Source organism: Schistocerca nitens, chromosome 9, assembly GCF_023898315.1.
Source record: "Schistocerca nitens isolate TAMUIC-IGC-003100 chromosome 9, iqSchNite1.1, whole genome shotgun sequence".
NCBI classification, from domain to species: domain Eukaryota; kingdom Metazoa; phylum Arthropoda; class Insecta; order Orthoptera; family Acrididae; genus Schistocerca; species Schistocerca nitens.
In genome coordinates this window covers 390046976-390074880 of record NC_064622.1, presented here as the reverse complement: position 1 = coordinate 390074880, position 27905 = coordinate 390046976, and the positions used below count along the sequence as shown (strand labels likewise).

General features: G+C 42.9%; 1 non-coding gene across 1 annotated transcript; it reads right to left on the bottom strand.

Moving 5' to 3' along the window:
* Window positions 1-12067: 12067 nt before the first annotated feature.
* Window positions 12068-12140, bottom strand: Trnaa-cgc (transfer RNA alanine (anticodon CGC)). The gene has a single exon. It is a non-coding gene; the product is annotated as a tRNA-Ala (tRNA).
* Between the last annotated feature and the right edge of the window lie 15765 nt (window positions 12141-27905).

Sequence of the window (27905 nt, the reverse complement as noted above, 5' to 3'; positions counted from 1 at the left end):
GACTAATTGACCGTCATCAGTGGGCTAGCCCGAGATAGGTCGGAGTGCCGGTTTTCACAAACCACACTTCACGCTACCAGCGGCCTTGTAGTTGCGGATATCACACATCGCCGTGCCTGCATGACGTTCTATTTCGTGCTAAGAAACTCAGCAACAGGTATGGTTGCCCTGCTTGGACAGGAATACGGAGAGAAAGCGTACATTGAGGGCACGAATTTATCTTCGTTTTAAAAGACGAGATCCAACGAGGATGCAGTTACACACGATCTCTCCACTATCTTCCACACCTAGAATTCTTCGTTCCGTTCCATCCTCTACTGTGCCAACATAGCATGGATTTCTGCTGCTGTCCGCATCCTTGAACGTCACTCACCCAGCCTTGCTTTCCTCATTTGTTTACCTTTCTCCACAAGAATTCTTTACCAAATAATTAATTTCCGCTACCTCGTCACACATACTGAACACCTCGGTATATCCTATATGTGTAACTTCTGCAGCCGTCCGGGGTGGCCGAGCGGCTCTAGGCGCTTCAGTCTGGAACTGCGCGACCGCTACGGTCGCAGGTTCGAATCCTGCCTCGGGCATGGATGTGTGTGATGTCCTTAGGTTAGTTAGGTTTAAGTTGTTCTACGTTCTATGGGACTGATGACCTCAGATGTTAAGTCCCATAGTGCTCAGAGCCATTTGAACCATTTTTTTCACTTTTGCAGACACTAACAACTACAATATTTCCTGATATGCTGCCGCACAAGTACCATAGCATCCCATGAACCTTACACTTCCGTGTATACGCTCTCCCTGTGCTCTCCATGTAAAATTTGAACACATCCCCTCGCCTACGTAGTGAAATACTCCTTAACATTTAGTCTTCCCATCAGTTTTAGGCCATTCCCTACCCTTCCACATATCAGATCTCCTGCTTCTTATGTTTCCCTACTCCTTCTTCCTCATTATCCATGTTTCCGCGTCGGCTACACTCCGGCGTTATACCTGTTTCTATATACCAAGCCTTCAGCTCCGTTTATATCCTACCAGAACCACTCAGCCTCTCCCAAATTACCCCCTCCAGTTGCAGGTCCTCCTCATTTTAGTACAGTGCTTTCAACAGTTCGTTAATCCCATCACTATGTAATCTCGTGTTTAATAAATTTAAAAGGCATGGAAATATTTTATCTTTTCTAATATCTTAAAACTGTTTCTATCAGTATAAAAGCTTGTCGCTAGAGAGCCGCATGCTATACCACTGCAGGTCCACCCTTGCCAGTATGAAAAGATAATAACTTAAACAAACATTCCACGTGAAGGGCGTAGCCCACAAAGACCTATTTTTAACCAAAGTATCCCTTTCAAATGCTAAAATTACTATGAGAAACGTACAGAAATAAACCGGCCTGCGTTGTGGCGCTAGAAATATGGGCTCTTCCACCACGATCACGCTCCCGTGTGTAATTCGTAGCTTTTTAAAGAAAAAGAAAATACTACGCATTTTTGTATGTAACCTGCAAAAATTACTACGCGGTTGTGCACACAACCTGCTGCACACTGAATCTGGCTTTCTGCAGTTTTTCCCTTTTCCCTAGAATGAAAATGGGCATGAAAGGAAAGCAGTCTGTATTATGAGGACACAGAAGATGTGAACCAAGAATCATGGGACGCACATCGCGGCTTAATTTCGGGCAATTTTTAAACCTAAGTATCCAGACATCCCTATGTAGTGCTGACTAGATGTCAATAGAAGTGGTCTCGTCAATATAAAAGGAGGCGAAGAGCATTGTGTTGTTAATAGAGAAGCAATGAAAAGACAGTAGGTCAATTAGGAGAGCTGTATCTGTGAGGCAATGGTTTGTGATCAGTGACGTTCCCGAAACGGACTGGCCTGCTCAGAGTCCGGAGTAAAACACAATGGAAAACGTCTGGGATTAGTTAGAATGTCGACTTTGTTGTAGACCACAGCGTCCACCATCACTATCTTTTCTGGTTTCGGCTCTTGAGGATGAGTGGGATTCCATTCCTCTACAGACAGTCAGACCCCTCACTGAAAGTGTTCCCGAAGAGTTCAGACCTTCATAAAAGCGAAGGGTGATGATACACCGCACATTATTGTCCATCAGTAGCTGTACGGAAACTTTTGATTACATAGTGCATTTCCCAAAATGGATAAGGTATTGTAAAAAAAAGTGGTTCAAATGGCTCTGAGCACTATGGGACTTAACATCTTAGGTCATCAGTCCCCTAGAACTTAGAACTACTTAAACCTAACTAACCTAAGGACATCACACACATCAATGCCCGAGGCAGGATTCGAACCTGCGACCGTAGCAGTCCCGCGGTTCCGGACTGCAGCGCCTAGAACCGCACGGCCACCGCGGCCGGCCTAAGGTATTGTAACAAGTGCTATTCTGATGGAGACAGAATTACTTACAGGTTCTCCCTCGTAAATCGTTAACTACAAATTTTGATTACCAGAACTTGTTAAAAATCAGCTTCCACTTCAGTAAACTGCTTTTAGCAATCGGATATGTGAAAGAAACACAGGGAGACAATTACTGCACTCTATGAAAAGAAGTAAATTAGTTACAAGCTACGGCGTGCACACACTTTATTCAACATGTAAACGTCACTACAGATATTCGCATTTAGGTTATGATGTGACGCTCACGAATAGCGAAATTCTGCGTGACCCGCTGAAGTGTGGGAACATCGATGCGGTCGGTGACCTCCTGAAATGCTGTTTTCAGCTCAGCAGTGGTTTAGGGGTTATTGCTGTACACATTGTCTTTAGTATAGCCCACAAAAAGGAGTCGCATGTGTTCATATCTGGTGATTATGGCGGACAATCGAGGCCCATGCTCGTGGCGTCTCGGTACTCCAGAGCCAGAATGCGGTCCCCAAAATGTTCCTCCAGGACATCAAACATTCTCCTGCTTCGATGGGGTCGAGCTCCGTCTTGCATGAACGTCATCATGTCGAAATCAGGATCACGTTGGATAAGGGGGATGAAATTATCTTTCAAAACCTTCACGTACCGTTCGGTAGTCACCGTGCCATCAAGCAATATCGCACCGATTATTCCGTGACTGGACATTGCACACCACACAGTCACCCGTTGAGGGTGAAAAGACTACTCGATCGCAAAATGCGGATTCTCAGTCCCCCAAATGGCTCTGAGCACTATGGGACTTAACATCTATGGTCATCAGTCCCCTAGAACTTAGAACTACTTAAACCTAACTAGCCTAAGGACAGCACACAACACCCAGCCATCACGAGGCAGAGAAAATCCCTGACCCCGCCGGGAATCGAACCCGGGAACCCGGGCGTGGGAAGCGAGAACGCTACCGCACGACCACGAGATGCGGGCAGTCCCACAAATGCACCAATTTTGCTTACTGACGAACCCATCCAAATGAAAGTGGGATTCGTCGCTAAACCAAACCATGTATGCGCATACTAATTCCCAAGATGCCCCACGGCCAACTATGCAGTTTGAACGTCCTAACGCAAACCGTTCAGAAGTTATGGCGATTTTACTTCACGCAGTTCAATGATTGTCACCCTGAAGTTAGACGGCTGTAAACAGTCAGAGTTCTCACCTCCTTTGAAAGAGCCGAAGGCCCCCCATGGGCCGAACCCGAAGTCGTGGGCGAAGCTGAACGTCTCGGCAGTGGCCATGGACTCCCCAAGTGCGGGCGCCGCCTCCACCGCAGCCAGAAAACCGCACGCCATTACAGCACACGCCAGAACCGCCATCTGCAGAGCAAAAGTTGTACCTACGTTATGAAGAAAGAAAGCAGCATCCACAGAAAAAAGATGGATAACAATAAGGAGTTCAGTCTGGTACGTGGAAATGATGCAGAGAAAAATATCTCGATCTCTGTTGCATACAACTTCAACAAAATTCCGTTTACTCGTAAATATCCTTCAATTGATCCCACTTTCTCGGTGAATGTTGTCACTTGCCACTTACAAAAAGGCAAAAGTTGGCGTACCCTTCAGTTTCACTGCTGGTTTTCTTCAGCGTGCTACTTCTTCTCTTATTAAATAAGACCGCCTTAAGGAATATTCATCATTCCCTTCCTATGCAGAGAATTTTCCAAATATTAAGAAACTACCCCTTTCTATACTTCAGGCAAACCGTCCATTTTTAACATGCATCCAATTCGTGGAGTTCCTTTTTTCCCTAATAATGATGATGATGATGGTGGTAGGGAACGATGCGGGAGACCCGCGCCGCCGACTAGGCAAAATCCTAGCCGAGGTGGTTTGCATTGCCTTCCTCCGACCGTAATGGGGATGAGTGATGATGATGAAGACAACCCAACAACATCCAGTCATCTCGAGGCAGGGACTCGAACCCGGGACCCTGTGCGCGGGAAGCGAGAACGCTACCGCAAGACCACGATCTGCGGACTTCCTAATAAACTACTATAAATGTTTCGAGAACAAGGGCCATAGCTTCCTCGAAGTGTGAATTCAGTAAGCGCAAGCTTGAGGTATGATTATAACCTAAAGTGCAATACCTGGGTACGTGACTTTAGAGCAGTAATATGAACCTAAGAGGGATGCATTGTTTACAGTCGATCAAACAAAAAGAAAATCGAGTTTGGCTTTGTATGCATAGAATACAGAATGAAATTAATTTAGGAAATTCTCTGTCTGAGGGATCAAACATTTAGGAGACTGGATACTAATATCAGATTCCTAGATAGTGTAGCAGTTCATGTCAAAAATATGAAGAAGCTAGAAAAAATGTTGACTTAACTGAACAGAATACTCAGCGTAAAATTGCGTTAAGGGTAAACGAACCTAAAACGAGAGTAATGAAGAGTAGCAGAAAGGAAAATACCGACGTGGTCATCATCAGGTTTGAAGACGACATAGTGAATGAGGTTTTGAGAGGACTGAGGAAGGTAGGAAAAAAGATACAAGGAACAGACGAAGCTAGGAAGATATCAAAAGTATAAAGGCGCAGGTGAAGAAACAGGAACGGAGGAATGAGTTCCTGAAATCATACATCGAAGCATGTCACTGCATGGAAATGAAATGTTGGCCATTGTGAACTCTGACAAGTAGAAACTGGACTTATATCAAATGTATTGCCACGCAAGGATACGAAAAATTAAGAAAATGGGCAAAGTACAAAATGAAGAGGCACGCGATAGAACAGTTTACAGAAAACCATGAGCAGGAGAAGGGACAGAGTAATGGCACAAATGTTATAACAGTCAGCAATTGTTAACTTTGTGCTGGAAGCCACAGTAGAGGCCAAGAATTGTAGAATTTAGTGTGCGTAGAGCAGATTATGGAGGATGTTGGCAGTATTAGGTTTTAATTTTTGACATAATTGTGGAATTTCAGCGATTGTACTTCCAACTCTCATAAAACATCCCAAATCGTAAAAACTTATTTATTTTTGACTCCGGTAATCTGCATCGGTCAATAAAACCATCTTCATGGCAGAGGCTCCAGATGTGAGGAACCGGTTCACAGCTCACAGTGGCCCCTCACGTCATATGGAGCCTCTGGTCTGAAGATGGTCTTACAGAACGAAACCCGTTACCGGAATCAAAAACAAATAACTTACTCTGATTTGGATTGCATTTTATTAAAAACGCTTTGGGTACTAAATTATAAGGATTTTCGCATGATACAAAGAGCTGGACGTCGTTGTTAAACAATTGGAAAGACTGTTGGCTCAAGAGGAAAAGCGTGTAGGAGGGCGGTGTCGCAGCACATACCTTGATTACCACGCGATACATCGTTGCTGATTGTAGTCGCAGAATTGACAGGTGCCTGTCTCTGGGTGCTGTCACGCTATATACCACTACTTCGAGGATCCACTAGCTAATTAACGGTCACCACTTTCTCCGTGGAGATTTTCGGTACTCTGGCGTCCAACCTTTCTCCGGACGTTGCGGATACTTGGAACAGGATGTCTTTAAACGAGTAGCTTTGAAACCGTAAGATTTATGGCTTTACACTCTGAGATCTCGGATGTCCTCTCCCTGTCACATTTCTGCAAACTGAACGCTTGACTCCATGGATAAAAGTTCGGTGGTGACGCAAAGATACTTCGTGATTACTTTGGTGTAAGGGATAGGTGCTATACGGTTGCTGGTTACAGAGAAATAATGTAATTTAGTACTTTATCCATCTTCAGCAACTGTATGTCTAGTTGTTGAAGAAAGTCAGGAAACAGATGCACAAAAGAAATTTTGTTTCTGTACCGGTTTCCATATACGACATTTGTACATGCACATGACTACAGTAACGTGCTGTACACACCTGTACATTCTTTACGCTCGTTAATAGTGCTGATAATTATAATCTTCTAAAGAAATAAAATACATTTATACAACTGGCTGCTGACTTTTTTCAACAAAGACTGTGATTGTGATTTATTCGGTTTGTTACCCCAGATAAATTGTACATTTGTTTCTTTGAAAATATCTAAACAACGGCGAAGAAGTTTTTAACAGGCAATCACCAAAACGAGCAACACAAAACACAGAGCAATTGAACACCTCAGGCAAATGCAAACTTAATGTGACGCGGTTGCTGTCGCTCCGGGAACGGCCCATCAAAGCTTCGTTCTGCCGATCTTCCATCGCATTCGGCGAATCGATACGCAAGGTGCATATCGGCCAACTCTTTGTCATTAAAGCTCTCCATACTGCTGTCTATCAATGTTAACATACAACTGATAGTGCCGGAAAAAGCAAACCCGAAACAGAACCGGGAAGTACTGAACGCAAGGTTGAGGGCGAAGCCGAAAGTGGTCATTGGTTTTGTCAACAGCAAGAACAATGAGCGAATGGAACGAGTTTTTTTCCAAACGAGATACATAGTGCACACTGTCGGCATGTGCAGAGTTATATATTTCCAGTGGAACAGAGATGAAAAGATAAATAGGGGGTAACAATTCAAACAAAATGTATTTACGTACTCGCTAGCTTGCCGCTAGTGACTACGGGCCCTCTTATTCGTTCACGTTCGACCTGTAGATTAGCTTAACGATTTTGAAAATGGCTTGTATAATAATGTGGAGTATACAGTAACTGTTTTGTTGATGGTGTGTTTTCACCCAAATTATGTAGTGACTGGAGACCTCCTCTTCGCAAGAGACATTTGGGGGGGGGGGGGGGGGTCCTAAGAAATGAATGTGGGTTGAGCCCACAATATCGATATTTTTTTAGATCATATACTCTCAGACAGGGAGGGCGCCTCCTCCCTGCAGGGAAAGCGGCAGGGAGGGGTGGGGGCTGGGACGGGAGAGGGATAAGGACGAGATCTTCTGAGACATCTATATAATTCTGAACTAAAATACTCCATCGTGCGTTATGAAATGTTAAGGACAGTGTCACGGTTTCAGTTCAGCTGTTGCTTGGTTAATAAGTATTTACTTCACTACGTTTCACATTATTGGCCAATTCCGGCCTTACAGGCCCATCCTCAAGTGCTGTAGATGCCGGCAACATATCATAATGTATTTGACTACTACAACATGTTTTCGGTACCCCTGCCACTTGAGTATGTGTCTTTAGGGCCGAAATTGGCCAATCGTCTGAAACGTAATAAACACTTGTTAATTAAGCAACAGCCGAGACAGAACCATGACATTTAACAAATTCACTGGCAAGTATCCCACGTGTAGAAAATGATCGTTGTTCCGTGTTAATAAAAATTCTGTAGGATTCAAAGCAAAACTTTGATGCGAAGCAAATTCATGTAGACGTTCTGGTACGTGTGCTTGTTTTGGTGTAAGAAACAACTTCTCATTCGGTACCGGTACGCTTAACTTTCGCCGATATTGTACGTTTAATATTTTCAGTTCATGAAAGAAACTCATTTGCTTTCGAATGGAAGCTTGAAGACGACATAGGAGTCGTGCTGAAAAGGGACGTCTCAAATTTTTATTCTGTTCTCAATATCGGCGGAGGTGTTATATGTCATGTGTATTATTCGATAGATTTTCCCACTTCGCTGAAGCAAGTTACAACCCCCTGCCGCTAAAGGGCTCCAAATTGTACCGTGTAATGTGGAGGTACGTAACGTAGCGTGCTGTAATCGAGTTTCTAAGCGTCCACCGTGGAACACCCTCTGCTTCAGCATGACAATAGCATACCACACACGAGCGCGACGACAACTGCAAGAATCCGATGCCTTGGGTTCCCCGTCAACTATCGTCCTCCATACAATCCGGATTTGGTCCTATCCGATTTTCGTCTGTTTCCAGAACATAAACAGCACTTTTCAAGAGTTCACTTTGACAGTGATGAAGCGGTGGGCATAGAGATGAGGTTGTGGCTCCGTCGACAAAGTCAAACGTGTTACTGTGACAGTATCAACAAACTGGTCTCCCATTGGAAGAAAAAAATGGTTCAAATGGCTCTGAGCACTATGGGACTCAACTGCTGAGGTCATTAGTCCCCTAGAACTTAGAACTAGTTAAACCTAACTAACCTAAGGACATCACAAACATCCATGCCCGAGGCAGGATTCGAACCTGCGACCGTAGCGGTCTTGCGGTTCCAGACTGCAGCGCCTTTAACCGCACGGCCACTTCGGCCGGCATTGGAAGAAATATGTTCGTCGTCAGGATGACTAAGTTGAGAAACAAATATTTCTACATGAAGAATAAAGGTGTAGAATGTTAATAACGTTTGTTTTATTTTACTAAACTTAAGAATTTTCGTATGAAAATTTCGTATGCATTACTTCTCAGTACGCCCTCCTACTTACAAGTGGAGGCTACGATGTTGATATTGCTGATTTACTTCAAACTTTGTACACCTTTAGTAGGCCACTAAAATAGCTCTAAGTGCAGTTAGTAAGGAGCGCCACTCTGGCAATTCCGAGAAAATCGCAAGAGAAATTTTATGCGTCTATTATGTAACTGATGTACCTGTGCGTTCGAGCGTCGTAAGACGAACGTGTATGAAGCAACGATTCGCCTCCGCATGAAGTTTTAGTAAATTTCATATTATATGACTACTTACTAATTTCAATTAAATTTAATTATTAGATCCGGCCGTGTCGCCGAGCGGTTCTAGGCGCTTCAGTCTGGAACCGCGCGACCGTTACGGTCGCAGGTTCGAATCCTGCCTCTGGCATAGATGTGTGTGATGTCCTTAGGTTAGTTAGGTTTAAGTAGTTCTAAGTTCTAGGTGACTGATGACATCAGATGTTGAGTCCCATAGTGCTCAGAGCCATTTGAACCAATTTTAATTATTAGAAAAAAACATATTTACAACTATTGACAAGTTTCTTAACAAGTAAATGAAGTAACGTGTAGAGTTTTCCTGAAAATGTATGCCTGTCGTGTTTTGCGAAATCCCTTATACAGGCAATCTGGTAAGGTGCCCGGAACTACTCACATCGACGCTTCGAGTTGCAGACACACAGGCAGGTCCTCTTTCTAACGTACCAAGAACGAATAGTGTAGGTGCAAATTTTTTCAATATCACAGATTTTACACATGTACTACAAAAAAGAAGGCTTGAGCGAGAATCGAACCGTGGTATCATACACGATGGTCTTTCGAAGCTCGAACGCTAACCACTTCATCACCAAGAATTCTGACGTACACAGCCTACGCACAGGTACATCGGTTACATAATAAACGTGTAAAACTTCTCTTGCGATTTTCTCGGAATTCCCAGAATAGTGCACCTTACTGCTCGTACATTATGTTGTTTTAATGGCCTACTAAAAGTGTACAAAGTTTAAAGTAAATTCGTGATCCCAACGTTGAAATGATGTTGATGATGTTTGGTTTGTGGGGGCGCTGAACTGCGCGGTCATCGGCGCCCGTACAAAGTCCCCATTTTTACACAGTCCAATTTTATTACATAGTCAAATCCAGCCACAATCACAAATGATGAGGACAACACAAACAGCCAGTCCCCGGGCAGAGAAAATCCCCAACCCGGCCGTGAATCGAACCGGGGACCCCGTGATCCCGAGGCTGCAACGTTAGCCCCTAGACCACGAGCTGCGGACCCAGTGTTGTGCCCCCCCCCCCTTGTTAGTTTGGGAGCGGTTGTAATGTCAGTGAATAAGGAGCTGCCTGGCACATTTGCAACTAAACAGGGCGGAATTGTACAGAACTGCAATACCGCTCTAACGTCAGTTTCATAAATGCAGACAAAATATCATGAAGAAGAACGTATACTGATCTAAAATTTTGAGTCACAAAGACTAGGTTCCAAACAAGTTACCAAAAGCTTGTAGAAACTACAATTGGGTGCTATTATGTGTCATTTTGCTGAAGAGGGGGAAGGGAGCGGCGGTGAGACCAAAAGTTAGAGTATCAATGTCATATATGATTCTCCTGAAAGGTTCTTGAACGGTTTGAATCGTTCAGTATACTCATAGACTGGTATGCACGGGATCAGATTGACAATGACTACTATGTTTGTATGCTGTGTGTGCAGGTGTGCGCGCGCGGGCGCCCGTGCGTATGTTGCAATACGCAAGAACTTGACACGCTAAAGCACTGTGCGAAAAATTATTTGGTCGTATAGGCCGAAGATAATGCCTGTGAAGAGCTTCATGAGCTGATGTATCAGCTTGAAGGCAGCGCAACCTTTAAATCGAGCTCTATTAAGCTGCATTTAAGAAGTACTACTTCAACATAGCTGAAAGTTTAAATGAACTACGGAGACCCTCTGTTCTAAATTAGACCGTGAACGGAGATTTTACGATAACGGAGTCTCAATTTTAAAGGTAACATGGCAGTTACACTTGTCACAATTAATTAAGAGCGTGCAAATCCTGCATAAACTGATGACAGCTCATCGATGAAACTGAAGTCGTAAATGCATTTAAATATAGCAATATCGTCACTGTATAAGTCTAGATTGTTACATGTGTAATTTGTGAAGAACAAGTCAGTACCAACAACTGTGAGACCTGGGCATAACATTTCTGATCCCCTTCATGAACGAGTTAATCACGTGGGTCATCCGAAAATTCTCGTTGGGTTAGTAAGCAACTCATGCGATCCTCTCAATCCTAGTGAAAAACCTTTCTCTAGATTGATAGAGATTGTAAGTATTCTCTCCCTATCCCGACACCGCAGTTAGAAGCCCACGTCACAACGCAGGAACCTCTATAAATGGTTTTTACATGAGTTCAAAAGTCGGACGAAGGCGAGCGCATACCACGTCCAATAGGACCCTGAGTAGTAAGGCACTGTTGTGTTCAAGCTGATCGTCGAGTAAAGAACAGCTTCACTTTACCACCTGCCCGTACCAAAGCAGGCGGAGCGATTGACGGATCCTGTTTCATTCTGATCGAAAATGGAAATAATTGCATTTTATTTTGGCGTTGTTTCTGAAGAATTTCGTAAGTTATACCTCATTTCTGAACCTTATTCAAAAAGCTCAGATGGTGCGGACGTGGTCTCATACTTTGGATCAGCAGGGTTCCGAACCCCACTTGATCATCTGGGTTTCGATCTTCTGTACCTTCCCCAAACCGTCTTGCATCAAGGAGTTCCCCAAATCGTGTCAGCTGAATGTTGGGATATTTCTTTAATCGTTAACAGGCTACTATCACATTCCTGAACTGAGCTTACAACCTCAAATGCCCTTGATGCCGACGGAACATCAGTCTTTCATTTTTATAACCACCTTGTAAGTGTATAACTGTCTTTAATTTTGTATACTACGAGGACTCTACACTGTGTTCCGAGCAGTAATTTGAGAACATTTGATATTATCGGTATCGGAAAGAGGTCATGACTCGCTTTAATAGTCCTGGAGCCTTCTATAGGGGCTATAATTTGATAGGTGAGAAAAAATCTAGAAGTAAGCATTAAGAACTGGTGGAATAAAATCAACACCTGCAGTATCTATGTCAATTCTGCTGCATTAGAATGTACTGAAATAAGTGGTGGTGGTGGTTAGTGTTTAAGTCCCGTCGACAACGAGGTCATTAGAGACGGAGCGCAAGCTCGGGTGAGGGAAGGATGGGGAAGGAAATCGGCCGTGCCCTTTCAAAGGAACCATCCCGGCATTTGCCCGAAGCGATTTAGGGAAATCACGGAAAACCTAAATCAGGATGGCCGGAGACGGGATTGAACCGTCGTCCTCCCGAATGCGAGTCCAGTGCGCTAACCACTGCGCCACCTCGCTCGGTACTGAAATAAGTATTCAAAGGGTAGTACTGCTTCAGAATGACAAACTGATTCGTCTGTCAAATCATTTTTAATGGCTAAAATATAAAGATTCATGTAACAATAATAGCAGGCAGCGGAAAATACAAATTAGCTGAACTGCTATATCGGACGTTGTCAACACACAAGGTCCAAAAGTCGTTCAACGTAAAGAATTTCAAGAAGTAATTAAATGTCTACAACAGACCAATAAGACAATTAAAATTCAGTGCTAATGAAAAGCAGATTTTCTAGCCAAGTGGGCACTAAAATTAAGCAGACTGGAAAAATTAATACGTGTTATATTGCATTGAAACGCATTGTTAACATCATATTTCAAGAAGAATTACATCGATTCAATAAAATTTTATCCGAGGGAAATATCTGCGAAAACCTCGGTAGCGCCAGCCGGACCAAGACGAGAAGCAGTAACCATATACAGCTTGACTACTGGACATGACTGGCCGCCCATCTTCATAAGATCGCCATTCTTTTGTCTCCATAAGGTGTTCTGTGTCGCAAGATTGGATCGACCATGAAAAAAGAACATTTAAAAGAATGTGCAAAATTAAATAATTGTAATTCAGACTTAACAACTGTATTGGGAAGGGGAAGATGGCGAATGACAGTAAGTCACGTGCCTGAACATTAAAATAATAATAATAATAATAAAAGTTTTGTCTATGAATTTACCTACTCCACATGCCATAAAGCTACTAAATAACCAAGAAAGAAGCATTGACCCAGAGAGAACAATACAGAAGTTAAGCAAAATGACGACCCCGAGTAGTCTAAGAACATCATCGGCAGTGAGTTGCACAAATTCTCCGTTAAGCGCAAAAAAATGAGGGAAATACCCAATGATCTTCATATAAGACTTCAAGAAAATTTAAACGCCAAAACTGAGAGTAACAACGAAATTATTTTACTGACAAAATATTCCGGCTTCAGTGTTAACAATAAGGATTATTCGTAGGTACTTCAGGAAAATCGCAACAATCCTAAGGGTTACAGCTCACGCAGAAGAAAAAGGAAACTAGCTGACAATTCGAGGGTAGTAAAAGTTTTCTATGAAAGAAAATCGATGATATCAAGAAGTCATATTGACGTTCAGCGTACACATACCATCAGCAGCCTTTATGGGAAGACAGACATTAGTTCACTATCGCAATATCCACCAAGGAACATTCTCTTTCCGAGAGTTCTTCTATGCTATTTTCCTAGTCGAAAACAAATTCCTTGAAATGTTAAATGCCTGCAATTTTAAATATCTGCGTAATTTCCGTTCTGCTCGCAAACTGAAAGTGGTTGGGGGCAGGGAGAGGGTGGGGTATTGTGTCTCTGTAGGTGCTCTAATCTCTCCTGTCGCTGTCACCTTCGCGTTGGCTGCAAGACGGATGCAATAACATAGTTATACAACCGCTCTTGAATATTCGTTAGTTACAGTACTTCTGCTAATTTTCGCGAAAGTGACACAGTTTTTCTTCCAAAGAATCCCACATACGCAAGTTTTCTTAGCATCTCCTCAGTGGCATCGTATTTATTGAAATGATCGGTTACATATATTTAGTTGCACTATAACACCGTTTTCAGCCTCGTCCTTTAATATTATCTAGTACATGGCAAAGGATCCCAAACACTGGAGTACTGCTCAAGAAAACGACGCACAAGCGTCTTACATGTTCTCTACTTTGGAGCTATAGAACAGGATGCTCCTTGAAATTAATTTTGGTGCATAATATACAACTATACTTCCACGACTGTAGGTGAAAGGATATCAATGATACGATTTGCTGATGACTTTGTTATCTTGAGTGAAAGTGAAGAAGAATTACATGATCTGCTGAACGCAAGGTACGGTCTAGTGAGTACCGAAGGTAATGAGAAGTAGTAGAAATGAGAACAGCTAGAAACTTCAGGATTGATGGTTTCGAAGTAGAGGTTAAGGAATTATGCTACCTAGGCAGTAAAATAACCAATGACGGACGCAACAAGGACATCAAAAACAGACTAGCAATGGCAAAAAAGGCATTCCTGGCCAAGAGAAGTATACAAATATCAAATATCTGCCTTAATTTGAGGAAGAAATTTCTGAAAATGTACGTCTGGAGTACAGCATTGTATGGTAGTGAAACATGGACTGTGGGAAAACCAGAACAGAGGAGAATCGAAGCATTTGAGACGTGGTGCTACTGACGAATGTTGAAAATTAGATGGGCTGATAAGGTAAGGAATGAGAAAGTTCTACGCAGAATCGGAGAGGAAATGAACACGTGGAAAACACTGATAAAGAGAAGGGACAGGATGATAGGACATCTGTTAAGACATAAGGGAATGACTTCCATGGTACTAGAGGGAGCTATAGAGGGCAAAAACTGTAGAGGAAAACAGAGATTGGAATACATCCAGCAAATAATTGAGGGCGTAGGTTGTAAGAGCTACTCTGAGTAGAAGAGGTTAGCACGGGAGAGGAATTCGTGACGGCCACATCAAACCAGTCAAGGCTTTCGGCATTGCTGCTGGTCACCGTTTTGTTGCTACATACGTGATATGTGAAGTTAGTGATTTTTCTTTCACCGTTCTTGCGTACCCAGTGACGTTTAACTACAACTGCTGTCATTGGTTGTGAATCGTCGGCCATAATTGAGGGGTGTGCCTCATTTCTTAAGCACCGCTTGTCAGCATTGCTGGCATGTTATTACACAACTGAGCATTGTCCCAGCGATGCGCAAGCAACGCGCACCTACCGACTTACAAAACGTTTGATGTAGAAGTGGAGCAACTGAGTCTGTCATTGTATTCGGCGTACTTGTTAAAGCGAATCACAACTGTTGTATCACTTTGTGGTTTCCTCAAAGTTTGTCTGGTACATCTACAATTTTATCTCAGTAATTAACCATCCAAAGCAAGAGGGTAAAGACAGCAGGACTCTAATTGATGTTTTCTTTGATGAAGCTCAAAGTAAGAAAATAATTTTATACCCAGATTCTCCGATCACGATCCACAGTCGTTAAAAAAAAAAGATGGGGTTTAACGTCACGTCGACATCGAGGTCATTAGAGACAGAGCGCACATTCGTATTGTGTTAGAGGTGGGAAGGAAACCGGTGGTGCCCTTTCAAAGGAACCATCCCAGCACTTGCATGCAGAAATTTAGGGAAATAACGGAAAATCTAAATCTGGATGGTCCAACGTAGGTTTGAACCGTCATCCGCCCGAATGTGAGTCCAGTGTGCTAACCATTGCATCACCTCGTTCGGTAATAGCTGTTTAGGTCAAATAAGATAGTGCAGTACAGTACAGATTCTCCTCAATGGAAATCAGTTACAATAACTAATGACTCCAGGACAAACATTTTTAACAATAGTTTGAAAGACATGAGCCGGCGTGAAATTTACTGGGTTGGTGCGTAAGTTCGTAGCGTTTTTCCGTAAGCTTGACAAACAAAACAGATACACATAACAGAGACTTTACTCATCAGTATTATATTCTCCTTCACTATTTTCAGCAGCTTGCTAATGCTGGGGTTACTTTTCGATTCCGCAATTGTAGAAATCACTTAGTTTTGAGGCGAAGAACTTGTCGCACCATGTTCCAAGAGCATTTTCATCCTGAAAGAAAACTCCTTGAAAGTTGCTTGATAGACAGCGGAAAAGGTGAAAACCTGAGGACGCAACATCAGGTGAATAATGTGGGGGCAGAATGACTTTCCAACCAAACTCCCGATAGCGTTTTTGGTCAGTCTAGCAGAATGAGTGCCTCACTTCAAAGAGTCTTCCCTGTGTTATTCTTGGACAGTGCTCGCGTCTCAGTTGTTGACAATAAATGTCAGAAGTGATGGTTACTCCTCGGGGCAGCAATTCGTAGTACACAATTAGTAAATATGGAGTAGAATTGCTTTAGTTGCATAACATGACAGGAAGACAATCCCTAGAAATTCTGATGAGAGCGCCTCATGAATGAAGCAAAGACTAGGTAGCATTAAACAAATATAGCATCTTACGAAAATGCAGGTTCTCTGGGCGAACTGAAATTTATGTTGACTGTTAGAAAACTTATCTTGAGGTGGCTTCAAAACGAAGCTCGACTGATAACCCCAGAATACTGTCTTGTCTCCACGAAAAACAGAAGGTTGGTAAGCAACCACAGTACAAGGACTATTCACCAACGGTTTACTACCGCATCGAAAACATAAAATTGCATTATAAATTTTTGACACGATCATACATGAGACTTCAAATCACCCACATTCACGGAAGCAATCAGCATGCACACACATGCTTCTTTGACTCAACACAGTGCCACCAGAAACAACTAGACATTATCACGCAAAGTTAAACAAAAAATTAAAGATCAAATAGAGTCAATAAACATGACACATACTCAGCCAAAACCATTCCATCAACAAAACAATACACAAACAAGCACATACAGCAACAGAACAACAATGACACAAAGAATATATGGAAAAGAAGAAAGAAGAATCAAGATGTTACACTATGACCTACATGCACAAACTCATACATAAAATAACAAACATTTTCAAAAGACAGGACAAATAGTTCAGTCCAAAAATACAGTCCAAAAATTACAGAAGACACAACATCTAACAGAAAGCAGAAATATACCAACCGCAATGCAACACGTATGATGGAAGTTATGTAGGATAAACCAGCAGACCATTCGACACGTGGTACAAAGAACGTATCAGAGCATGGAAATATGGGATAAGCCACTCAGCTTTTGCAGAACAATTAAGAGAAAACCACCACAAACCTAGTACAAGAGAGAAAGACATGAAAGTAAATAAAGGAAGGGACGTTCTCACCTTAAAGAAAATTACAAACAATGGCTGAAAGGAAGATACTATGAAATGACCTAGTGAATATGACTAACTAATCACTGTTTACACTGGATATAAAAAATGAAATAAAATAAAAATACACACGTACACACACCTACAGTCACACAAAAAAAACAGATGAAGGCAAGAACTGAGAAAGTTGGTAACACAGAAACAAATGACACTATATTGCTATACATTAAAACAATGACCAAAAAGAAAAGCGCAAACTTTCAACCAGTTTGCCACCTGAGACAAAGCTATTTGGCTTAAAAATAATGAATTAGGCGCTGATCTGTAAGTACTGTTCCATTCCAATATAAAAACCTCAACGAACTGTTTTAGATCTCTAACTTGCAAGTGCAAACGAAAACCTGTATGTGCAAACGAGAAAAATTGTGTAATATTTCAAGAGCCCCACTGAAGATGGCTTGTAGCTGAAGTGAGATGCGTCTCGTTGCACAAGACAAATTTAAAAAAAAACTTAATATGCAGCATGCAAAAGGCGTTGTTGATTTGAACTACTGTAATTTTTGTACAGCCGCTGCGAAAATGGCTGACACAAGAAACTTGTTATTAATTTTTAGTTTGTTTGCAGTTGAATTTGCAATCCCGGTACACTTAGAAACCCCAGAGCCAGTCCATTGGGAAGAAAGGGGAATATCGTTTGGTAATTCGTCTTCCTCAGTAGCGGCAATGTTGCAGTTGTAAGGTCAATCCAAAAGACTTCTTTAGCTGTCGGTATTGATCTCTTACAGCTGCAACGTTCCCTCTGTTTCCGAAAACGAAGTACTTCCTGATACTCCACTTTACCGATGGGCTGCGCCATTCTGCCTTGCCTCCAGTAGTCGCGTCCTACTGTACTGTGGCGCCGAGATGCGATTGTGTACCAGGACAGTAGACATATACCTGCAAAGAATCCAAAAATTGTTTACGAAATATAATTTACTTTTCTTGGTGATAATTAAAACTTCGTGACTGCGCCTCGTAAGCTACGGAATGAGTAAGTCGGCGACTGCGGAAAAGGCTGAGGATGCTATTACCGTAATTAATATGGACAGGTATACCAAAGTTTGTATAGAAACTACACACAGCAAGATTAGTCATGGGCAGAAGTAGCAGCTGGAGGGCTAGACAGTAATCTGACGTAGGACTGTACTAAATATAAAGAGTCTTGCGTCTGGGCGTTAAAAATTAACTATAACAATAACTATCACGAATTTGAGCCGTGGTTCGCCTTATCTGGCACACCACCTCTTTGGCACGTGACTATAGATTACCCGGCTGTACTACGATCTTTGCGCTTGCTGTGATCTGACGGCTGTTTTGGCGGTCGGAGAGCTGGGACCGGACTCGCTACAAGGCGGAAGGACGTGCTCGCGGGGACGAAGGAGGAAAACACGCGGGCTCGGTCACCAGCAGCGCGGCCGATCTACCTTGCAACACGGACGCGAGTTTGTGGGGGACCTGCCTGAGTCAACTTCGGGCGTTGCTCGTCGCATTGGTTCGGTGCCTGTTTTCTCGGAGAGACCCATGCTTCGAGACTATCTCGAACAACGCTCTCCATCGAAGGTGTAAGTGGTTTTGGTGCCTTCGTTTCGTTGAACGTTGCGTTCCAACGAGTGTAGTTGTTTGTTCGTTGCCGTAAAGTACGTGTTGCTGAAGTAAGAGCAGCCGGTGAGGTGTGTGACCACATGGACACCAGCAGTCACTACCTCCTTTAAAATATCAGTGTTACCAAAAGATGTAGCAACTGTAAAGTATTCAAGATGCACAAGATAAGGTCATAGTCTAGTTGTAATTTTCTGCATGCCAAGCTTACACAATTGACAGCTACATCGTAGACCTATGCAACGAAATTCAAGTGCACAACCTAGTATTCTTGTGAAGTTGTGCATTTGAACAACGTGATATTATCTTGAAATTATTTTCATCTTTGTACACATTGTCGGCCTTAATCATATGTGTAAACTTTGTTTGACAAACTATGAGAGTTCAAATGGTTCAAATGGCTCTGAGCACTATAGGACTTGACTTCTGAGGTCATCAGTCCCCTATAACCGAGAACTACTTAAAACTAACTAACCTAAGGACATCACACACATCCATGCACGAGGCAGGATTCGACCATGCGACCCGAGCGGTCGCGCGGTTCCAGACTGTAGCGCCTAGAACCGCTCGGCCATTCCAGCCGGCAAACTATGAGAGTATAAAGATCTGATACTATCCAGAATGAGATTTTCACTCTGCAGCGGAGAGTGCGCTGATATGAAACTTCCTGGCAGATTAAAACTGTGTGCCCGACCGAGACTCGAACTCTGGAAACATCCCCCAGGCTGTGGCTAAGCCATGTCTCCGCAATATCCTTTCTTTCAGGGGTGCTAGTTCTGCATGGTTCGCAGGAGAGCTTCTGTAAAGTTTGGAAGGTAGGAGACGAGGTACTGGCAGAAGTAGAGCTGTGAGGACCGGGCGTGAGTCGTGCTTCGGTAGCTCAGATGGTAGAGCACTTGCCCGCGAAAGGCAAAGGTCCCGAGTTCGAGTCTCGGTCGGGCACACAGTTTTAATCTGCCAGGAAGTTTCATCTGATACTATATTTTCAGTATTGGAGTTGTGTACAGTTCTTAGTTTAAATGTATTGCAGCATTGATATTGCTGAAAAATTTCACTCTTTTATTCAAAGCATTTATGGGTTATCATTTATACTGTTTATTGATCTCTTAACTTAAATTAATTGATGTATGCTTGGTGTTTGCCGGGTTTTCTGCGGTCAGTTTGTGTTCCAGTTTCCTGCGCGTTGGGGGTGTGGGAGCGGCGGCACGTTCTGCTTCGGTGCACAGAAGCTGTGACGTGTCGTCTAACGGGAAGTGACTCCCGGCTGGGCCCTGGCGTTTAGGTGTTGTTTTGAACGGCTGGTCTTCTGCTTCCGCCATTTTAAGGTAAGTCACCTTTTTGCCCAGGATAGCCTGGCGTCACTGCCCGTTTGGTAGCTATTGAACCGATTTTATGTATATGTAAAAAAGGGGGGGTTTAATTTGCTTGGGAATCAATTGTATTAATTAACTTGTTGGGCTCCTTGTGTTATTTGGGTTCGTAACTAACTGGTGTGTGTTGTGAATCACTTCCATATTATAGATAATTGCCTTTTCTTAAAAAAAAAAGGGAAACTAACTGTGCCACCTATAAAAACACCTTCAGATTGTAATTTGTCTCTTAAGTTTTGAAATCTCCATGGCTCATCTTTTAAGTAAGTTGTTGTAACTGTATACTTTGATATTGTCTTAAGAAAGGCCACGTGTTGATTGCCTCTAATTTGTTTTATAAAAGCTTGTTTTGAATAAATTGTTAATAACTGATTTGCTAGTTGTTGTGTTAAGGAGTGACATAGTAGGGGCCTCGTCCTTCCATACTAAGTGTACCCCTCATCCCGACTTCCTAAGTCACACAATTATTGAAAATTTTTTAAAATTCGCCACTGAGTATTCTTTGAGTTAGCTGAATCAAAGTTTAAAGGTCGGCGAGTGCAACTTCCTGCCATCCTACGCGCTCAGGCATCATTTAAGCTATTAAAGTAAATTAAAGTAATGTAGATACAGCCAACAGTGTTTCCGCAGTGGTGACACCGGCTCCCCCGGTAGATCATCTAAGATAACCGCTGTCGGGCTTGACTGGTGTTGGATGGATGACCGTCGTTCTCTGCCGAGCGGTGCTGGCAAGAGGGATGCACAGCCATTTTGAGGAAAGTTGAGGAGCTACTTGAAGGAGAGGTAACGGCTCCAGCCACGAACACTGACAACGGCCAGGAGAGCGGTGTGCTGACCATACGCCTCTCCATATCAGCATTCACTGACGCCTATCGACTGGGAATGACAGCCGTCCGTCGGTACCGTTGGGTCTTCCGACGCCTGTTCGAACGGAGTTAAGGTTGGTTGGTTGGTTTGGGGAAGGAGACCAGACAGCGAGGTCATCGGTCTCATCGGATTAGGGAAGGATGGGGAAGGAAGTCGGCCGTGCCCTTTGAAAGGAACCATCCCGGCATTTGCCTGGAGCGATTTAGGGAAATCACGGAAAACCTAAATCAGGATGGCCGGACGCGGGATTGAACCGTCGTCCTCCCGAATGCGAGTCCAGTGTCTAACCACTGCGCCACCTCGCTCGGTATGAACGGAGTTAAGTTTTTTTTGGTTTACCTATGGTACAAATTAACTTATAGATAACGCAATCTTATACTTCATTTCAAACCTCAGGTTTAGTCCAGCGACTGAAATCCCTGACGAATTAGAAGTATATATTTTATTTTTACATATGTCCCAAAGAAACAGTACCCAAAACATGTAACTACACCATCGGTATTCTTAACGCGAGAGTGATCAGGTATTTTTTTCGTGTAATATAATTACAAATCAACAATCTTCAGATTTTTTTCTTTACTTTTGCTGTGAATCCTTGCTTCTTACCAAATTTGCTGATTCTAGGTCAACCGGAGGTGCCCTATATATTTTGATCCATGAGTTTGCGACTATCAAAATATGTGACATAAATGGTCGTACCTTTTGAATATATTTAATTAGAAGCTTAAGGTTTTCACACCGGCAAGAGACCATAGACCTTATTATGTGACAAATTTTAACTTGATACGTCTGTCCGTTCCTGAGAAAAAGGGGTCGTAAGGGACGGCCAGGCACACAGCTGGATAACAAAAGAGAAAGAAATATGGGTTTCTTGTGGTATAATTACAAATTAACAATCTTTAGCTGTTTTCCTTTACTTATACTGTAAAATCTTGCTTCTTGCCAAGTTTCATAATTATAGGTTAATGGGGTTTGATGAGTGAGTTTGCTGGGGGATCCAAAATATGTGAGTTAAATGGCCATACCTTCTGATTGTATTGACTTAGAGGCTTAACTATTCTAAACCGCCAACGGAGTATAGATCTTAGTATGCGGGATAAATTTCCAGTTGACATGTCAACCCGCTCCTGAGAAGGAGGGGTCTTAACAGTGGGAAAGACAGACAGACAGATGGACAAAAAAATTGATCATACAAGAGTTTCGTTTTTGCCGACTAAGGCCGGAACGCTAAAAAGGTACGAGGGGACTTAAAAATAAGTTACACATTACTAGCACACACCATGTAACTTTTATAGACCGCTGCATTGTACTTCAATCTAACACTATTTTTCAATACAGTCACCAATCTTCTGCAAACAGCTATCGAAACATTCTGCCAATCATTTTAAACGAACACACCGCAATTTGACTGTTTTATTGTTTATTTAAGTACAACCCAGGTTTTGGCCTCTTATGCCATTTTCAAGTATTTCCTAAAAGCAAAAATTGCATACAATAAGACCACATAAAATTTCAAAAGACATAAAATGTTTTAAACAATGAATGTAAATTGGTGCGTAATAACAATATATGTACTTGTTTTTTGTGTCTTTAACATACAAACATCAAACAAAGTTTTGCATCACCTTGGTTCCGAGACTTCCGGAATCTGTACAGAAAATTGGAATGGAGATCACCATAAACATCATTTCTCGCCTTTTTAATGCTCATGAATACCATCACACAGCGAGAGCTTCAGAGGTGGTGGTCCAGATTGCTGTACACACTGGTACCTCTAATACCCAGTAGCACGACCTCTTGCATTGATGCATGCCTGTATTCGTTGTGGCATACTACCCACAAGTTCATCCAGGCACTGTTGGTCCAGATTGTCCCACTCCTCAACGGCGATTCGGCGTAGACCCCTCAGAGTGGTTGGTGGGTCACGTCGTCCATAAACAGCCCTTTTCAATCTATCCCAGGCAACTTCGATAGTGTTCACGTCTGGAGAACATGCTGGCCACTCTAGTCGAGCGATGTCGTTATCCTGAAGGAAGTCATTCACAAGATGTGCACGATGGGACAACGAATTGTCGTCCATGAAGACGAATGCCTCGCCAATATGCTGCCGATATGGTTGCACTATCGGACGGAGGATGGCATTCATGTATCGTACAGCCGACAGCGCCTTCCATGACCACCAGCGGCTTACGTCGGCCCCACATAATGCGCCCCAAAACAGCAGGGAACTTCCACCTTGCTGCACTCGCTGGACAGTGTGTCTAAGGCGTTCGGCTTGACCGGGTTGCCTCCAAACAAGTCGCCAACAACTGTTTGGTTGCAGGCATATGCGATACTCATTGATGAAGAGAACGTGATGCCAATCCTGAGCGGTCCATTCGGCATGTTCTTAGGCCCATCTCTACCGCACTGCATGGTGTCGTGGTTGCAAAGATGGACATCGCCATGGACGTCGGGAGTGAAGTTGCACGTCATGCAGCCTATAGCGCACAGTTTGAGTCGTAACACGACGTCCTGTGGCTGCACGAAAAGCATTATTCAACGTGGTGGCGTTGCTATCAGGGTTCCTCCGATCCACAGTCCGTAGGTACCGGTCATCCACTGCAGTAGTATCCCTTGGGCGGCCTGAGCGAGGCATGTCATCGACAGTTTCTGTCTCTCTTTATCTCCTCCATGTCCGTACAACATTGCTTTGGTTCAATCCGATACGCCTGGACACTTCCCTTCTTGAGAGCCCTTTCTGGCACAAAGTGTGGTGTCACCGCCAGACACCACACTTGCTAGGTGGTAGCCTTTTAAATCGGCCGCGGTCCGGTAGTATACGTCGGACCCGCGTGTCGCCTCTGTCAGGATTGCAGACCGAGCACCACCACACGGCAGGTCTAGAGAGACGTCCTGGCACTCGCCCAGTTGTACAGCCGACTTTGCCTGAGATGGATTACTGACAAATACGCTCTCATTTGCCGAGACGATAGTTAGCATAGCCTTCAGCTACATTTGCTACGACCTAGCAAGGCGCCGTATTCAATTGATATTGAGATTCTATTAATGTATTATCAAGAGCGATGTTCTACAAATGTGGATTAAAGTTAAGTATTCCAGAAGCTACGTACTTTTCTTTATAGCATTCATTACGTATCCTGTTTCAGATCTCACGCCAGCCTGCGTGAGTTTAAGCGCGTGCCTTTCGGCTTCCTCTCATTGTGTCTAGGCTATCTTGTCTAGACACAACACAAAGTAACAATGCGGACGGGCCGTGCGGTTAAAGGCGCTGCAGTCTGGAACCGCAAGACCACTACGGTCGCAGGTTCGAATCCTGCCTCGGGCATGGATGTTTGTGATGTCCTTAGGTTAGTTAGGTTTAACTAGTTCTAAGTTCTAGGGGACTAATGACCTCAGCAGTTGAGTCCCATAGTGCTCAGAGCCATTTGAACCATTTGAACAATGCGGACGCGATCGAACCGCGGTATTGACCGTCTAAGCATGGTTAAACTACAGACAACAAGAGCCGTGTACCTCCTTCCTGGTGGAAAGACTGGAACTGATCGGCTATCTGATCCACTCTGTCTAATAGGCGCTGCTCATGCATGGTTGTTTACATCTTTGGGCAGGTTTAGTGATATCTCTGAACAGTGAAAGGGACTGTGTCTGTGAAACAATATTCACAGTCAACGTCTATCTTCAGGAGTTCTGAGAACCGGGATGATGCAAAACTGTTTTTGATGTGCGTATATTGCAGGACACTTAACAAGTTGTCTAGCTCAAAGTTTACCATAAATGAAGAAAAATATTGGCTCCCCACGAAATGCCAGATGTGAAATCACAATCTTGTAACATATCAGTAAATAATCGTGGGAGCACGTCATATTAAGAAAAACAGGTTTATGTTGGTAAATAAAAGAAAAACACATGTCCTTAAAACGTAATGATAGTGACATCAAAGATTATGAGTAATAGAACAACTGAATATTAAAATGCCAAAGTGACATAGCTGTATGACTATTAATGTTCAATATCTTCAGACTATATATAATTACCTTTGGGGTGGCATTGTGCACTATGCACCATCATCTTTGCAATAAACATGTAAACATCAGATCGTCAGTAACTGGAAGTGGATGAGGAACTAAAGGCAAAGGAAGCAAATCACATATAATAATGCAGTAAGTGCCATTGATAACATAAAATACGAAATTTCATTTAAAACGTACTGTATGATTGTTGCTCAGAAACATCAAAAACTGTTCTATCACCCGTTTACCTCCTTGAGGACAGGAATTCGGTCCTTGACTTCGTAACCATTTGAGAACCACAATGTGAACGTCCTCATCATTGGAAGATCTCTTCCCTTCCGTGATGTTCTTTCTGCTTGCCGATTGTCTCAACACTGTGGGCTGTAGTCGGCTGATGTCGACGGCCTTGCTTTGCGATCGCATCACCGATGTCTGTGCGGCCTCGGTCAAACTGCCTGAACCACTTCACTACGGCTGGAGGCAACATTCCATTTGGTCAACACATCGCCAGAATTTCACGGTGAATATGTATGCAATTGAGATGTTTTGCCCACAATAATCGTACTGTCCCACGCACTTCCACTTCGAAGTACTTTTCCAGTGCCATACCATTCCGCTGCCACGTTGTGGCGCGGCGTTACCCTTACCCTAGCAGACATGTGTCTGCAGGAAAACCGGAACAGGTACAAAGCGTCCCTCTTATTACACAGTGGTCTTATATTAAGACGACATATGTAATTTACGTCTGGAATCCTTACGTAGAACAATCTCATAAGTGTAAATGTCAGTGAATTGTCGTAATGCATAGTATGTAAGTGTATGAACACGTACCAGTGATATAATTATAAGCTCTGCCAGGAAATTAAAACTGATTTGCCCGGGAACGTAATAACACAAAATACTCAGCGTATTAGGAGCGTCACAAAACGAGGGGCCATCGTCATGTTTTTAGCCAGAGGACCAACCACCGAAATAAAACAGAACCGAAGATCGAGATTAATACTTTGTGAATCTAGATCTTGTGGTCACATGGAACATACTCATTGATGAAAGTTCTCCTTCACCTTCGGCACCAAAAAATCGACTAACATACTAAACATATGTACAAGTATGTATACAATAGTACTATATGCCCGTTGACAGACCTGCCCGTTACGCCTGTAAAATTGACAGCGGCAACAAATCTACAGACAGGAAAAACCTGTAGGAATTAAGTGCGACGGTTATGAGAAGTGAACAGGTGACGGATAACGGAACTCATCCCGAGAATGAAACCCAAAACAAATGGACTGTCACGCACATACTGGCAAAGCCGAGCCTTAGAACAACTTTAATTTTAAAATAGCGCCAGTTATTCTGGTCACGTCACTCTCATAATTACAAGGTGGAAACAGCGACATAAACAACTTCACAAATGAAGAAGCATTAAGACAAAGATAATAAAATTCACGAGGTAGCAAACTTTCGCTCCTCGACTGGTAGACAAGGTACAGCCCACATTACAGATTTCTATTACCTATCACTGCAAAAAAGAAGCTAATAGCCGGTAAAAAACACTGCACTGAAGGATTAAAACAAATCGATATGAAACACTGAAGATAGTGAAGAAACGGCAATTCAATCTACAAACAGAAGAACCGGTGATACAAGATGAAATAGAAGAGCTATTTGCCTACATCCGTGTAGACATTAGCGAAGAAGAAAATTCCACTGATGTAATTTACACCATACTAGCAAGTTTTTGTCGCCTTGGAAATGGGATCCAAGAGAATAGTTAGGTCCTGACAGCAATAAATAACAATTCTATAAAGAGTACTGGAGGGTCATGGAAAAGGGTGCCAGACGTTCAGGAATGCAGGAAATACTAAGTGTGATCCCGAAAGAACGACGCCAAGTTTTTATCCGCGTTCTAACAGAAACAATGAAGTCTGTAATAATAAAATTCGTGGTAGCTATCGAACACGCGGTGAGAGCGAGCGCGTGATCTTGCATTCACCGGCCAACATTAGAAATACTAAAGCATTCTCAAAAGATAAATTTTGACCTGCTCCACTTACAAAATATTTGTTCGCCTTCTACCGAAACAATAGACTTAATTTGTAACGTATGGAACAGAAAAAAATTAATTTTGTCTCTCTAACGACGATGAAGAGTAACACTGCTGAAGGTGGTTTCAGATTTTTATAAAAAAAATTCCTTTGTTTTAGATTTCTAATTCTGCACTTTTTATTTACAAAGCAGTAGATGGAATGTTCCATGCTTGATTTCAGTTGAAAGATAACCGTCTTGCTGATTAATCTCATTAAAGAGAACTGGTCATTGATATGTAAGATATTAATATCGACAGTTGATTATCACTCCTCCAACTGACCAAATGTAAATTTTGAAGAAGACCAAGCCATAGAAACGAGCAGTAGGAATGGCTAAAAGTGGAAGATAGAGGCAGTAAAAATTAACAGAGGGCAAAAACAAGAATTCGTAGCTAACTGTCTTGTGAGACACCGAAGTGAGACAGTCCCGAGGGAGTTGGCTCCTTGTCTGTTGTTGATACAATGGACTAACGTTGGGGAGGACTGGGATTCTGATTCAAATCCGGCCATCGGACTGAGATTTTTGTGGCTTTCCTAAATCTCTTAAGGCACTTAAGGCAAATGCCAGAAGAGTTCCTTTGGGAAACGCGCCCAGTTTTCTTCCCAATTGCGATCTTCAGTTCTGCCTCTAACTGTCGTAGCGGCCTCTTATCATTTAGAGGGCCCGCACAATAGACAAGCAAGGTGGGCTGCCGACCTCCCTTCAAGAGCTCAGAGCAAAACATCATCAGTGGATGTAAACATCAAGAGACATTCCGCATAAACACGACACTACTTCGTGAAAGCCATGTGACAGAGATCTACCAATTGCAACTAATGTGACTAGCACTCCACCGAATCGGTTTTATAAGCACGCCAGCACAGTCAGACTGGTATTGTGTACCTACAGCTCGGACGGTTCCGCTCCATACCTACGCCGGCTCTAGTCTAGTAGACACTCGCCGTAGCCTTC